Source organism: Rhinoraja longicauda, chromosome 34 (genome assembly GCF_053455715.1).
Source record: "Rhinoraja longicauda isolate Sanriku21f chromosome 34, sRhiLon1.1, whole genome shotgun sequence".
NCBI classification, from domain to species: domain Eukaryota; kingdom Metazoa; phylum Chordata; class Chondrichthyes; order Rajiformes; family Arhynchobatidae; genus Rhinoraja; species Rhinoraja longicauda.
This window is the reverse complement of record NC_135986.1, coordinates 12,157,866-12,174,796: the sequence shown is the minus strand read 5'-3', so window position 1 is coordinate 12,174,796 and position 16,931 is coordinate 12,157,866. Positions and strand designations below refer to the sequence as shown.

The 16,931-nt window shown below is 46.1% G+C and overlaps 1 non-coding gene across 1 annotated transcript; it reads right to left on the bottom strand.

Moving 5' to 3' along the window:
- Positions 1-3,016: 3,016 nt before the first annotated feature.
- Positions 3,017-3,092, bottom strand: trnaw-cca (transfer RNA tryptophan (anticodon CCA)). The gene has a single exon. It is a non-coding gene; the product is annotated as a tRNA-Trp (tRNA).
- Positions 3,093-16,931: the final 13,839 nt, after the last annotated feature.

Here is a 16,931-nt window from a genome sequence, read left to right as displayed (position 1 = left end):
TACCTTCTGTGGCAGAGAATTGCACAGACTCACCACTCTCTGTGTGAAGAAATATTTTCTCATCTCGGTCTACAAGACTTCCCCCTTATCCTTAAGCTGTGACCCCTGCTTCTGGACTTCCCCAACATCGGGAACAATCTTCCCGCATCTAGCCTCTCCAACCCCTTAAGAATTTTATATGTTTCTATAAGATCCCCCCGCTGTACAACTGCAGCAGAACCTCCCTGCTCCTATACTCAAATCCTCTTGCTATAAATGCTAACATACCATTCGCTTTCTTCACTGCCTGCTGCACCTGCACGCTTGCTTTCAATGACTGGTGCACCATGGCACCCAGGTCACGTTGCATCTCCCCTTTTCCTAATTGGCCACCATTCAGGTAATACTCTGCTTTCCTGTCCTTCCCGCCAAAGTGGATAACCTCACATTTATCCACATTATATTGCATCTGCCATGCATTTGACCACTCGCTAATCTATCCAAGTCACTCTGCAGCCTCCTAGCATCCTCCTCGCAGCTAACACTGCCACCCAGCTTCGTGTCATCCGCAAACTTAGAGATGTTGCATTCAATTCCCTCGTTCAAATCATTAATATATATTGTAAATAACTGGGGTCCCAGCACTGAGCCTTGCGGTACCCCACTAGTCACTGCCTGCCATTCCGAAAAGGACCCGTTTATTCCTACTCTTTGCTTCCTGTCCGCCAACCAATTCTCTATCCACCTCAACACTGAACCCCCAATACCGTGTGCTTTAAGTTTGTACACCAATCTCCTATGTGGGAACTTGTCGAAGGCCTTCTGAAAGTCCAGATATAACACATCGACTGGTTCTCCCTTATCCACGCTACTAGTCACATCCTCGAAAAATTATATAAGATTCGTCAGACATGATTTGCCTTTCATAAATCCATGCTGACTTTGCCAGATGATTTCACCACTTTCCAAATGTGATGCATTCACATCTTTAATAACTGACTCTAGCATTTTCCCCACTACCGATGTTAGACTAATTGGTCTATAATTCCACGTTTTCTCTCTCCCTCCCTTTTTAAAAAGTGGGGTTACATTAGCTACACTCCAATCCTCAGGAACTACTCCAGAAACTAAAGAGTTTTGAAAAATTATCACTAATGCATCCACTATTTTTGGGGCTACTTCCTTAAGCACTCTGGGATGCAGCCTATCTGGCCCTGGGAATTTATCGGCCTTTAATCCATTTAATTTATCTAACACCACTTCCCGACTAACCTGGATTACCCTCAGTTCCTCCATCTCATTAGACCCCCGGCCCCCTGCTATTTCCGGCAGATTGTTTATATCTTCCTTAGTGAAGACAGAACCAAAGTAGTTGTTCAATTGGTCTGCCATCTCCTTGTTCCCTATGATCAATTCAGCTGTTTCCGACTGCAAGGGACCTACATTTGTCTTAACTAGTCTTTATCTCTTTAAAAATATTTATAAAAGCTTTTGCAGTCAGTTTTTATGTTCCCTGCCAGTTTTCTCTCATAATCTATTTCCCTTTCCTAATTAAGCCCTTTGTCCTCCTCTGCTGGACTCCGAATTTCTCCCAGTCCTCTGGTATGCTATTTTTTCTGGCTAATTTATATGCTTCATCTTTTGTTTTAATACTATCCTTGATTTCCCTTGTTAGCCACGGATGCACTACCTTTCCTGGTTTGTTCTTTTGCCAAACTGGGATGAAGAATTGTTGTAGTTCATCCATGCAATCTTTAAATGCCTTCCATTGCATGTCCACCATCAACCCTTTAAGTATCAATTGCCAGTCTATCTTGGACAATTCACGTCTCATACCCTCAAAGTTACCTTTCTTTAAGTTCAGAACACTTGTTTCTGAATTGACTTTGTCACTCTCCATCCTAATGAAGAACTCCACCATATTATGGTCACTCTTGCCCAAGGGGCCTCGCACAACAAGACTGCTAACTACCCCTTCCTCATTACTCAATACCCAGTCTAGAATGGCCTGCTCTCTCGTTGGTTCCTCGACATGTTGGTTTAGGAAACCATCTCGCAAACATTCCAAGAAATCCTCATCCTCAGCACCCCTGCCAATTTGGTTCACCCAATCTATATGTAGATTGAAGTCAGCCATTATAACTGCTGTACCTTTAGTGCACGCGTTTCTAATTTCCTGTTTGATGCCATCCCCAACCTCACTACTGCTGTTAGGTGGCCTGTACACAATTCCCACTAGCGTTTTCTGCCCCTTAGTGTTTCGCAGCTCTACCCATATCGATTCCACATCCTCCGAGCTAATGTCCTTCCTTTCCACTGCGTTAATCTCCTCTTTAACCAACAACGCTACCCCACCTCCTTTTCCTTTCTGTCTATCCCGCCTGAATATAGAATATCCCTGGATGTTGAGCTCCCAGCCTTGGTCACCCTGGAGACATGTCTCCGTAATCCCAACTATATCATAATCATTAGTAACTATCTCCAAATTTAATTCATCCACCTTATAACGTATACTCCTTGCATTGAGACACAAAGCCTTCGGGCTTGTTTTTATAATACTCTTGCCCTTTATATAATTATGTTGCAAAGTGGTCCTTTTTGATTTTTGCCCTGGATTTGTCTGCCTGCCACTTTTACTTTTCACCTTGTTACCTATTGTTACTACCCTCATTTTATACCCATCTGTCTCTCTGCTCTTGTTCCCATCCCCCTGCCATATTAGTTTAAATCCTTGCTTGTCCTTGCTTATCTGCTTGTCCTTGATAAAAAGGTGGGCGAATACTGCATCGACAACCCCTGACCCTGTACTATTCATTATGTGTGCTATCCCAGGATTGGAGCGAGAGCCCTCCAGCCTGTGGCCTGACCTGCTGAGTTTCCAGCAGTTTCTGCCTTTTCCCTCATACTTCCCAGACCCCAATTATATTTAGAATAATGCAATTATTTCGTCCATCGAACGTGAGAGTGCATTGAATTCCGGAAGGAACAACCAAATTCTCACCAAACGCCGTGGTGACAAAATCCAACAGGACGTTTGTGACGCCGACGTGATTCGAACACGCAGCCTTCTGATCTGGAGTCAGACGCGCTACCGTTGCGCCACGAGGTGCGTCAGTAATGGATACGTCAGAGAAGATATTTCGGCGAGCCGCCAGAGTGTGTGAAGTGCAACGAGACCGCATTAATCACTATGTGTGATGCCCGCCCTGTCATTAAGGTATTTTGGCTTCCAGGCCCACTTTAGGCCGAACGGTGCCAGTCCGTGCCTGAGAAGCCATTTTCTTTTACCGCTTCGGCCACTGACCGGGGACGTACATGTTCCTGATAAACCTTTCTCAGCGTGGGATCTTTATTTAGTTTACTATGTGGGATTTAATCCGACCGTCGCCGCGTCGGCGCTCTCCGCCCAGTACTTTATTTGCGCTGCTCCTTCCTTAGGCTCTAAGCACCGTTGATTCTTCTTGTCTATATTAACCATTTGGATGAAAATGTGTGGATGAAGGAACTGCAGATGCTGCCTTACACCGAAGAGAGACACAGAATGCTGAAATAACTCAGCGGGACAGGTAGAATCTCCCGATAGAAGGAATGGGTGACGATCCTGGTCGAGACCCTTCAGATTGAATCAGGGAAGAGGAAATGACAGAGATAAGGAAGTGTAAAAAATCAAAGGAGATGGCGTTAAGGGAAAATGCAGTTAGTTGGGAGAAGGTGACAACAAAGCAATCAGAGATGAAATGTAATCAGGGGGACAGTCGGACTGGTCGGAGAACTCGGAGTTGGACGCAAGTCCTACAGGCGTCGTCCTCAGCGATACTGGAATTTCAACGACATCCCGCATTCTGCAGCTGCAGCCTGATGCCATCTACTCTGCGCTTAGATCAGGGAAGGTTCAGATAGAAAAGGACCAGACCATATTTTATCCTGCCGGCAGCCTCCTCATCGATTTCCCTCAGCAATTACCCGGAAGAAAAGCACTCGCGCATCAAGGCAGCCTCTAAACACGACCTCTGTGGCGACGTTAAGTTTTTACAGCACTAAGGCTCTTCCAGATGCTCACAGCTGCTTTCTATTAAATTCCTACCATTCTTGATCATTGCATCGGCTTGTGGCAAAATACACATTGAGCCAATCTCTCCCTGTAGCTGATGCATTTGAGTCCACACAACATCCTGTCCAACCCCGTCTGCACCATCTCCATATCATTCACGTCATTCCTGTACTGCGATTATAGAACTGGGCATAATATTCTAAAATTCCAATGGTGTTTAGTTGTCGCTTCATTATGGTGAATGAGCGACCAACTGATGACACACATTCCCGACATTCGTTCCACACGCACGCACACACGCACGCACAGTATTGCTTCCTCGTCCCACCCACAATTATCCTCCTTATTTCCCCAGTCTATTCTATGCTGTCCACAGACTTTCCTTTCTGAGCCTCCTATCTCCAAATTTCTCCCCCACGTTCATTTCATTGTCTCACTCTTTGCTCCATGCCTACTTTTGTACAACCTCCCGTTGATTGACATCCTTCGCTCTTTGTCCATTTTTCTTGCAGTTCTCCTTAGTATTCCTCCACTCTGTTACCTCCTACCTTTCTTTATTACTGCTCGGCGCCTTTCACTACTTCGTTATTTCCCTGTAGAAATTTACACCCCCTTTCAAAACAAAATTTCCCATTATATCACAATTCTCCACGGACTTCTATGGCCTTGCAGTACTCCGTCTGCCTCGTATTCCTTCAGGTGACAATTGTCTATCCCCGTTCTAATTTTAGTTTGGTTTAGTTTAGTACATTCTACTATAGTTTGCTGCAGTTTAGTTTAGCTTAGTTTAGTTTAGTTTAGTTTACCTCCGTTTAGTTCGTTCTTACTCCTAGCGAGGTACAATGATCAGCTTTCGATCCGCGCTTACCAGTCAGCGGAAAGACAATACGTGATTAGAATCCAGCCATCCTCAGTGTACAGATACATGATCAACTAAATAACGCGAATAACGTTTAGTGCAAAGGATACCGGGAATGGCAGCCTTTGAGGTGCTGGGGGGGGGGTGTGTTCATTGAAATGGCTTTTAATATCTGTGATGGGTAACACATTCAAGTGCGATTATGTATTTCAGACTGGGGCAATTCCAGGGTTAGGACACGGAGCAAGTATGGGGATGAATTAAATGGGAACCACGTGAAGAGGGATTTTACTCGATCGGTGTGTATGGTAGAAAGCTGACGCAGAAAAGTTGAAGTGGAAAAATGGACGAGGTGCGGAGATGGAAACTGGTGAATTGAACCAGAGTGTGAGCTCGGCCGTGTTAAACTGAAGATGGCGTCCCTAAAGTCCAGGAATCGAAGGGGCTCCAATGTAGCAGATAGTATGAATGAGCCGACCGACAGAAGGGGCAGAACGTTATGCAGCCATTTCTTCTCGCAGACTGTACGTCAGATGGGACATCGATGGGACAGCGTCGAGACCCACCGCGTGCGTGCTAAGAGTTTTAATGGGATGCGCCTTTTTATTTCTAATTTCATCCTGATGGTTTCTTCGCTGAATACCTTGGAGATGCATCACCAAACTAAAGTTCTCAGCGAGACCTGGATGCGGGAATGTCTTTTTGTTGGGCGTACTACCTGCAGAGCCGCTGGTTACTCGCGCCCCGATCCCGCTCGACACCCTGACTACCAGACACAGTAAGTTGAGGCAGCGAACGTAGAGGGGTTCAGCAAGCGACGTTGGAAGTGGGTCACAGGCAGAGGTCCATCGGACTGTTCTTCATTCCGACGGGAAGTTTTGTATTGCTGTGGATGACAAACGTGACAGTTTGGAACTGGCGTGCTAACGCGACACCCGCTCTTTATCGCTGACTATTTAGGCGCCATGCTCTTCCACCTGGGCACCTGTTCAAACGCCGTCGTTTAAAATCTAACCCAGACGATATTCAGAGTCAGATTTTCAAGATGATAAAAGAAGGCACAGAAATTCTTCCACAAATAAAGATCAAATTAAATAAATTAACAGAGAAGTAGAAAAAAAACTGCAGGAAACTGGAAACAGAGGGAAGGAGCTGTTCGTAAACTGGAAGCAAGTAACAGAAACTCAAGGAAAGCCACATGCCGCTTTTGAATGGGATAGCAAAATAAATAATGAATGCATCGGAAATCATCTTGTAAATGTCACTAAATGTGTAACAGTTTGTGGAAAACGGGGAGAATGGACACACGAATTCGTCGACCAGCTCGCCCGCCATTGCACGATCGCATCGACTGTTACCCAACTTGCCCGCTTCAGCTTCACAGAGGGACGAGGGCGGTGAGATGTACAAAAGATAGACGCCAAAAGCTGAACGAACGCAACGGGCCAGGCAGCATCTCCGGAGAGATGGAATGGTTGACGCTTCGGGTCAAGACCTGCTTCAGACTGATTAGCGATAAGGGGAACGAGAGATATAGACGGTGGTATGGAGAGATGAAGAACAATGAATGAAAGTTACGCAAAAAAGTCACGATGATAAAGGAAACAGGACATTGTTACCTGTCTGTAGGGTGAAAACTAGTGCGACTTGGATGGGGAGGGATAGTGAGAGGGGGTATGCCGGGAATACCTGAAGTGAGAGAAATCAATATACTGGAGTGTAAGGTGCCCAAGCGAAATATGAGACGGTGTTCCTCCAATTTACAGTTGGGATTATACGAATATACTTCTCGTAGGAGATATTGTGGCCCTTTCACTAATGTAAGCATGCTACCAAACTCTAATGCAATATCAAATAAAGAATAGATGTTGAGATACGTCGAACTTAGTTTCAGTTAGTTAATTGGCATATACGCCGATTATTTGCCCGCATATTCATCATATTGTAAAACAGTGTACAGGTTGGTGATCGACACAACCATGAATTGAACGATGAGTGCATAACAGAAGAATGTGCAAAGGTTGTAATGTAATCTCATTACAGGTCGTCATCGTGGCTATATGCTTGCGAGAAAGTCTTAAGATTTTTATTAGATGTTTTTGAAAGTTAGTTAACTGAATGTACCAGCATAAGTAGATAGGATGGTGAAGAAGACGAATGGCATGCTTGCCTTTTTTTGCTAGGGCATTGAATATAAGAGTCAAGCAGTCATGTTCCAGCTCGACAGGACTTTGCTTCGGCTGCATTTCCCATATTGTGCACAGTTCTGGTTGTCCCATTACATGAAAGATGAGGAGGCTTTGAAGATGTAGTAGATCGGGTTTATCAGAACGCTGCCTGGATTTGTGGGTTCGAGGTACAGGAAGATGTGGGTGGATCGATTATGCGCCTTTATCAGGGTTGAAATATCCAACACTAGGGGGCGTTGCTATAATGTGTGAGAGAACAAGTTTAATGCGCGGCCACAAAGGATTGTGGGGGACTGGAACAAATTTCCTGCGGTGTTGGTGGGGGCACATAAGCTGGCGGTTTAAAGAGGCTTTTGTATAGGCACAAGAAAGAGCAGAGAACAAATTGATATGGATCATGCACAGGCAGATTGGTTAAGTTCAACTTGGCATCATGTTCAGTAGAAATATCGTGGGCCGAAGGCCCCCTTCCTGTGCTGTACTGTTCTATGTACATTCCATGTTGGGGCCTTGAGTCGTGTTTTATAACAGAGGGATCCGGGAGTACAAATACATAATTCCCTGAAATGACGTTTCAGACTGACAAGGTAGCGAGGAAAGGCTTTGGCATGTTGGCCGTCAGACCCGTAAGGGAATAGAGTAAAGAGGTCGGGAAATGTTACAATTATACAAGATGTTAGAAAGGCGGGACTGGACCATTGTGTTCAATTTCACAACTTTACGAAAGGTGCCGTTAATCATATCCCGACGGTTTAGGGGGAGATGGAGTGGGCTGGACCTCACTGCGTTGGAGAATGGGAGACTGTCGAGTGATGTTCGAACGGTGGATTCGTAAATGTGGGACATAGGTGGAGTGAAGGGGAGTTGGAGGGGCCAAGAACTGGAGTGCAGACACAAAGCATTGGTTACGTTGGAATCCGTAGCAAAACACAATGAACCGGAGATACAGCGGGTCCATCCATTCCCAGCAAATATGCTGCCTGACCCGCTGTTAATCCAGCAACTAGTTTTTGGATTAAAAACTGGAACGTGCTAAGTGTGAGAGATAGCTAACATAGAAACCTACGGGACAGACTATTCACACAGAGAGTACACGGGACGATTTGCAAGAGGAGATAGGTGCGGAAAGGACGATGACAACAGCCTATTAGAATGCTATATGACAAAATGTCCTTCTCGTGTTGGCAGAATGGCACAATACAACCTGCACAGCCCCCTTGGTTGACATTTTGGCACCTGACATGACATTAAGTGAAGGGGCGATTGGTGATAAAATGAACCACTAAGAATATGTAGGCCATGAGTGTGTGTGGTCACGTATGATTGCAAGACACATGATTTCTCATTGTTTATTTAATGGAGAGTAATTGCGAAATAGTTGTTCAAGGGGAGCTGGATGGATCTGCTGATATGCGGACAATTAAAGTCATAGTGTCAAGCAGCATTCTAACGGTCTTTTCGGTACAATTTGCCCTTGCCCCATCCACTCACCATTCCGTGTTCAGCCCATATCCCTCTAAAACATTCCTAACCACGTGTCTGTCCAAATGTTGTTTAATCAATATCTTCTTTGATACCTCGTTCCATGAATCCATCAGCCATTTTGTGGGAAGAAAATGCTCAAGATCTTAACAAATCTTCACCTTCTTCCGTTAATGTTATGTTCTCCGGATCTTTATTCCCATAATCTGGATAGTTGACTGCACATTCATCCCATCTATTCCCCTGTTGATATTGTACACCTTTGCAGCATCATTCCCCAGCCTCCAATGTTCCAACGAATAAAGTCCTAGCCTATTCATCCTCTCGCTTTTTCTAGGGCCCTCGAGGCCTGGCGACATCCTCGTCCGTATTTTCGGCCTCCTGTCCAGCTTAACCGTATCCTTCCTATATCGTTGTAACCAAAATTCAATACAATACTCCAAATGCAGCCTCACGAATGACTTATACAACCGTAACACTCGGTACCGTGACGGATGAAGGCCAAATAACGGAAAGCCCTCTTGACCAACCTATCTACATTTGACGTCACTTTCACAGAACCATGTAACTGCACTCCTCGCTGCCTCTGCTCTGCAACATTCCCAAAGACCGTGCCATTCACTGTCGAGGTCCTGTCGTGGTTTGACTTCCCAACATAAAACACCTCGTACTTGCCTGCATTTAACTCAATTCGTCGTTCCTCGGCCCACTTGCCCAGCTGATCAAGATCCCGCAGCAACGTTTGATAACCGTCTTCTATGTCAATGATACCACCCAATTTGGTGCCAACTGCAAACGTACTAATCATGCTTTCTATATTCTTATCGACATAAGCTGCAAACAGTAATGGACCCAGCATCGATTCACTGACCGCAGGCCTTTAAACTGTAAACGTGCATTCCAACATCACCTTCGATCCATGATCCAATTCTCTGTCCACATTGGCCTTTATTGGTGTATTTCAGTAAACGAGAACAGTGCTTGTGTGGAACAGCACAGGTCTCGATAAGATCATATCCGGTGGATTATGTATGGTTTCCATATCTAAAAATCAACATGCAGTAGATAGAGGGGATCCAGTTGAGTTTCATCAAATTCCTTTTTGGTATGGCGGATCCCGCATATGAGGAAGGATTGAGTAGGCAAGGCTCTCTGTTTTGGACTTCAGAAGAACAGATCAAGACCTTGGTGAAATGTGCAAATGTTAGATGGAAATGGTGCGCAGAGAAAGGTTTCTCTTGTTAAGAGCAGATTAAAATTGGACTCGGGGATATTCAGAACCTCCGTTAGATTCAGGCACCATCTTCGCTTCAATCTCTCTATTTATAGTTCCCATAAGTATAAGCGTCTACTTTACCCTGGACTCGCTGACGCTGTGTCTATGCAATTTAACCATTTTATTGTCAGGTGCGCCAGCAATCAGTAAAAACCCTATGTTTTTCGAGGCAACCAGGTAGCCAGACCGTGAGTAACTATAGCAAGCAATGCAAAAGGAAAAAGAACCCGAGTGCAGAATATAGTAATAGAGCTAAAGAAAACATGCAGATTTAGAAAGTGCCGCGGCAAGGTTAGTTTGGGAGTTCGGCAATGCATGCTAAACACAGGAAAGTTCCGTTGAAATGCCTGATTCCAGAATCCCCACATCGGTTGTTGTTCAATAAAGAGGCCGTTAGGAAATGTGCGGTAAATATTTTGATCGCAGGATTTCCAGCTTAACAGTCGAGAAAACTGAATATAGACCGTATACGGCTGGGTTCCCCGCAAAACGTCTGTCTTGGTCAGGATCCGGTAGAGGTTTCTGCTGTTGGGTACCAGGTATTTAAGTGGGAAATTAGTTCATATACCTTCCACCCCTTGTGTGGAGAAAATGTTATCTATCGGGTTACGATTAAATCTTTACCCCTCTCGCCTCCCTCTAGCTCCCAATTCCAGAACTCTGAAAAACGACTGTGCCTTAACCCTACCTCTTTCTTAAACGATTTATTACATTTATTAATAACAGACCAACAGTACAGCATGCAACATAGATCCAGGGAAACATTCTCCAAGCGGTGTGAGTAGAGCGTCGTTGATTTATTACATCGATTACATTGAATTACGATTTATTACATCGATTAAATCGCCCCGTTAATAACAGACCAACAGTACAGCATACAACATGGATTCAGGGAAACATTCTCCAAGCGGCGTGAGGAGAGCATCGTTGAAGAGTGTATAAAGAGGGTTACAATCCCAAGCGATTGAAAGAAACACCGCACGACGGACTGAATAACAGGTTTTATTGGATGGAAACTCGCGAAATGACCACAGGTTGTGCAAGCGATCGGGGTTGCTTGTGGATGGCGACAGGGATTTCAGGCTCTGGAGCCCGGACCGAAGTCTCTTGAAGAGCCATTGAACTTCGCTCCATGTGCGGAATTGTTAATTAAGCGAAGCACTGAGCTGATCGGATATTCAGCAGCACTCTTCACCTGCTTCCTGAACTTAGACTGTGACGCCGCGTAAATAAATGTGTTTGTGCAGCTGCTGAAATTACTCAGCAAATACCCGACTTCATAAAATATATATTCTGAATCATTCCAATCTCCTCCCGTCCCTGTTATCTGATAATAGACGAATTGTGCGACTGTCGTCAGCCAAAGGAGAATGAAGTTGCCAGAGAGGGTGAAGAGTAAAACCACAGACCTCCTCCTGCTTTCCATCTCAGGGTCACTGCGTTTCTCCCACTTGCGTTGACCTCTCAACCCCTTACGGATCCGAATAGCCACTAAAATGTACCGGACCGTCATTGCGTTGAGCAGCAGTATTACAGCGAAAGGTAGGAGCGGAGTTAAAAGCGTATCGAACCAGTCAAATGCCACCCATCCAGCCTCAGTGTAATAACTTTGTTTTATAACAAAAAACCATGGCACATTGTTGATGTATTCCCCACGTTCGAGTGCGAAGTAGAAGGGGATGTTTTTCAGACAAAACAGAAAGCCGATTGTTGATAGAGTCACTGCCGCAGTTTTCCCGGTGCAATATTTCGTTTTTAGTTTCTGACAACAAATGGCGATAAATCGATCAAAGGTAAAAGCTACGGTGAACCAGACAGAAAAGTCGATGGCCACGCGGAACAGGATTATCCTTACTCTACACACAGAAGTGATATCCAGAAAACTCACAGGGAAATAATGATTCTTGATCCGATTTATAATGACCTCGGTGATAATGACCAGTAGATCCGCCGCTGCCATGGCCACCAGGTAGCGAGTGGTGCAGGATGAGAGCCCGCACTTTCCCCGGGTCAGGATCACCATCGCCAATACATTTACTGACAAAAAGAAAGAATGAATGGATTGGATTAACAAAAACCTCTCTAGTCAGGGTCAGATAACGTGCTGTTTTTATTCAATGTAACTCCCGGCGACCGCTGCGCCAGCAAAGGGTACATCCCGGCGAGCGCTGCACAACCCTGCTGGAGCGGATTCGGCCGCCGACGCGGAGCCGATCGAGACCGAACTCGGACGAGCCTTGTAGCCCAAGTGAACCCGAGAACAAGGGCCAAGGACGAGCCCCGTGGTAGAACGAGGAGAACTGTCGGTGAGAGAGGAGGGAAGCAGGAGAGCGAGAAGGGACGTCGGTGAGCGAGCAGGGCCGTCAACGAGCGACGAAGGATGTAGTTGAGGGAGGAGGGCCGTCGGAGAACGAGGAGACCGGTCGGCGAGATTGCAGGGCCGACGGAGATTTTGTCGCGACGTCGGGGTCCGTCGCCAGCATGAGCGCCGGCGGTCGGTTGATCGAGGATGGGCCGGGTGAAGGTCGCGCCGCCGAGAACAACGAGGGACCGAATGTTGGCGTCGGGGGTGCATTGAACAAAGAGGGACCCAGCGTGGGGGCGCCGCGGAGAACAAAGAGGAACAAAGGGGAGGGCAGTGGGTTGCGAGAAAGTAGTGTGACCATCGGGACTATAGTGAACACTTTTTATAACTTTACCTGTGCCCTACGCGTGGGGACTCGTTGCATACTTGTATGCAAGACAAATAATTTCACTGTACCACATACCTGTTACTAGAAAGTATCAATCAATTCATGACAACTAAACTGTCTGCAGTTCCTGACGTTCCGTACATTCTGTGTACGTACATCTACATAATGAATTGTACAAGGCACTAATGCGGATGAATGAAGTGCGCCATTACAGTGCTTTTCCCAGCGTAGCGCACGGTGGTACTAGCAAGGACTTGAGCTAAGACGCCAGATAGTTAAGTGAGACCTCAAGGGTAACCTTTTAGGTTTTTTTTTAGTTTAGCAATACAGCACCGAACAGCTATTCCCGCACATAAACACAATCCTACGTACACGAGAGACAATTTACATGTATACCACGCCAATTAACATCTATGGAGTGCGGTAGGAAACCGAAGATCTCGGAGAAAACCTACGCGGTCACGGGGAGAACGTACAAACTACGTAGAGACAGCACCCGTAGTCGGGATCGAATCTGGTTCTCCGGCGCTGCAAGCGTATGCATATCTGGAATGAGCTGCCAGAGGAAGGTATAGAAGCGGATACAATTAGGACCTTCACATGACAACTGAACTGATATATGGATACGAAGGGTTTGAAGGAACGTTGGCATAATACAGGGAAATGGGACAACGGAATGTCAAATTGGTGTGCATAGACTGGGTGGGGCGAATGACCTGTTTCCTCACTGTGTGGTTCTATGAATCTATAACCAAAGGAAAACGAAGAACTTGTACTCGGAGAGCAGCCGCAATTGTGAAATGCATAAACGGAGACGCCTTGACCTGCTGATATTAAAACGGATTGGGAAAATGTTCAGTTAATTAATTGAAAGGAATGAGCAACGGGAGGGTCGCCTTTAATGGTTCTGTCGCAACTGGGCTGTCTCCGGAGGACTCGGATATCTCAATTTGACAGCGAGAGCCGCGTGATTGCCGCCTATGGAAACTTAGCAAATGACGGAAAACCAGGAGAGCTTCAGTGGGAAGCAAATGCTATCTAGAATCAATGTGTTCTACAATGGGAAACTTGGCATCTGACGAAAAACCAGGACCGCTTCAGAAAATGTCAATATCGTATCCCTTGGCTGATAGCATCTATCGTTGGAACGAGCGGTATTAAGTGCAATGATACATACTTCGCATCATACATGACCATTGCACGAGTCCGCCCAACCTGGTCCGTGCGTTTACAGTTGCAGTGTGAAACATACGTGATAATGCAGGATCACTGGTTCAGGGGATCCAATCCCGTTAATAACCCAAAGGGACTATAGTTCCACAACAATCGTTAGTCCCAGTGATGTGTAATCGCATCGCTATGTAACCCCTTCCAATTTAGACAAGTTTAGCAATGTTCTTGGGATAGGCCGTACTGTGCTATGCAGCGCGTTAGCGAAATTAACACTCTCATTCCTCCAACTAAATTTCTCCCGAATAGCTGCCGAACCTAAGTCCTGGTAAAACAGTGCAAACTATAGCAGTCGAGGCGATGTCGATATCAGTATCTCATTTACAGGGGTGGAATGTCAGACTAAATGAAAGCCAGGACCGACAAGAGGGCAGGGAACCGACTAGAGGGCAGGCCATCCTCGACTGGGTATTGTGTAATGAGGAAGGATTAGTCAGCGATCTCGTTTTGCAAAGCCCCTTGGGCAACAGTGACTATAATATTATTTTATTCACAAAATGCTGGAGTAACTCAGCAGGTCAGGCAGCATCTCGGGAGAGAAGGAATGGGTGACGTTTCGGGTCGAGACCCTTCTTCAGACTGATGTCGGGGGTGGGACAAAGGAAGGATATAGGTGGGGACAGGAAGATAGAGGGAGATCTGGGAAGGAGGAGGGGAAGGGAGGGACAGAGAAGCTATCTGAAGTTGTAACCCCAACTTCAGATAGCTCCTCTGTCCCTCCCTTCCACTCCTCCTTCCCAGATCTCCCTCTATATTCCTGTCTCCACCTATATCCTTCCTTTGTCCCACACACTAACATCATGCCACGCACACTAGGGATAATGTACGTTGTTACCAAACCATTTGGCATGCTAACCTGTGCGTATTTGTAGTGTGGGTAGAAACCGGAGCTCCCGGAGAAAAACAAAGCAGGTCACGGGGAAAACGTAGAATTTCCGTGCAGACAGCGCGCGTAGTCAGGATCGAAGCCGTATATCTGAAGCTGGAAGGCAGCAAATCTACCGCTGTCCGATCGTGCCATGCCATCTCGTATCTACCTGCAGAAAATCCACATCCATCCCTTCACTGCATATCCAAATCCTATTGAAAAGTCTGTTAAATTACACTGTTAGATTCAGCACCACGTTCCAATCGATCAGCATCCTCTGTAAAACATACGTCTACACATCTCCTTCAAACATTGACCCTCAGACATTATATCCATAACCCCCATGGTTTCATTCGGCAATCCTTTGGAACTTGATTGTCTTTTTTGCGACACATAATTTTCCGTACTTCTGTCATGTCACCCACACCCTTTGGATTTCCAGAGAAAAGAATTCACGAGTATCCAATCTCTCCCTTCAGATAATACCCCCTAATCCAGGCATCATCTGCACCCTTTTCTACAGTTCCGCATTCTTCCTGTAATGTGACGAATGGAATTGCACGCAATACATCAAATAGAGATAACCGCCTTAGAAGTCCTGCTCTACTGTCTTCTTCCTAACTCCTTAAACTCGCTATGCAGAACCTCCTTCATTTTCCTCCCGACGTGGTCCGTGCCCACGTGCACAACTACCTCTGGCTGTCCTCCTTCCCTCTCGAGGACGTTCTGAAGTCGGTCCGTGACGTCTTTAACCCTGGCACCAGGGAGCCAACAGACGATCCTCGAGTCTCGCCTGCCATCACAGAATCTCCTGTCCGTATCTCAGACAATGGAGGCGCCCACTACTATGGCTCTGCCCGACCGACGTCGGTCTCACCAGTCGAGTCTCATTGCCAGGATTGGAGTCACCGATCTGTCCGCCGTTCGGACCAGAAGCATCTTCTGCCCCGACCGCTCCCAACATGGCGTGCCTGTTTTCATTCGGCACAGCCACCGGTACTCCACTCCATTTACTAGAAAGGTAACTGATTTTTGCTCATTGAATTGGTGTCCATCATCTTATTCTAAAATCGATGACTAAATAAGACGGAAAGGAAAATAAAACGCTCTATTGGCCGCTGAGCTCTCGTCAAGGAAAGGTAGGGTGCAGATTGATCTTGCACCTGGTACGAAACCGCTTTTTGGCCTGGTCGGCTGCAGTTCTGACTGAGCGCACCCCAAATCAGGAGCTCCCCTCTAATTCTGCCCCCTAGGCGGAAGGATTCCGCGAATTCATGGGGTACCGCCATTATATTCTGTTGCCAATGTCTTATCGAAAGCCCACCGCGGCTGGACGGAACGGATGCCAATTTCACGGTTACACATCACACTGAACTAAAACTCAGATCGAGACGCAACACGGCAGCAAATGCGAACAGGATGCGAACGTCGGCAGACAATACTGGTCATCGGAGCTGTCACACACTGCAGGGGTTGCCAAGGATTCCAGCCACCGATAAAGCCTCAACATTAAGGTGCGATTCTTCAAATAGTGTCGGACACAGGAAGGGTCACAGCCGTATTCTGATAAAAAAGAAGTGGAGTTAATACATCATCAGTTCCTCTATTTACGGAGGTAGTTCCCGAAGCGCTTGGGACCTCCAATCAATCAATTGCTCCTTCCCGCATCTGCGCTCTTTGCACCTCCAACTACTTCTTTATTGGTCGGAAGAATCCCAAATGATTTAATCAGAACAAGTACGGAGCGGAGTGACGCTCACTTTCATTGATGCTCCGAGAGAATCAAAGCCCCTGACAAAAGTAGTCTGCAAAGCGGCTGGAATATGTGATGTCTGTGGCCGATACAAATTCCGACTTTAACTGACTAGTTGTGCTGAATTAGTGTGTGATGCGTTTATCGGTCCGTAACCAGGATGTTGGCCACGTTTTTGGGCTTGGATGTATCCAGTGCATAAAATATTTTCTAGCAAATAAAGAGGCGCGACCTCACGAGGTTATGAAATTGCAATTTAAAATCTCGCCGAAGGTGTTGTCGGGCAGCAGCATAGACGGGTCCGTGCCTCAGACTGTTCTCACACTCGTGCTGATAAAAATATAGAACTTGCTCCAAATTCCACGGATACATTTGTTTACGCAGGATGTTAGAATACCGTGAATGGAGATGTTCCAAACATACAACAATATTAATGTGTGCGGTTTGACATCTGATTAGTTGAATTTTAAACTGAACGATTCCATAAACGGGATAAGAGAGGCAGGTGTTCCACGTATCAGGTCGCAACCAAGCAACTAGTTCAGTGCGAT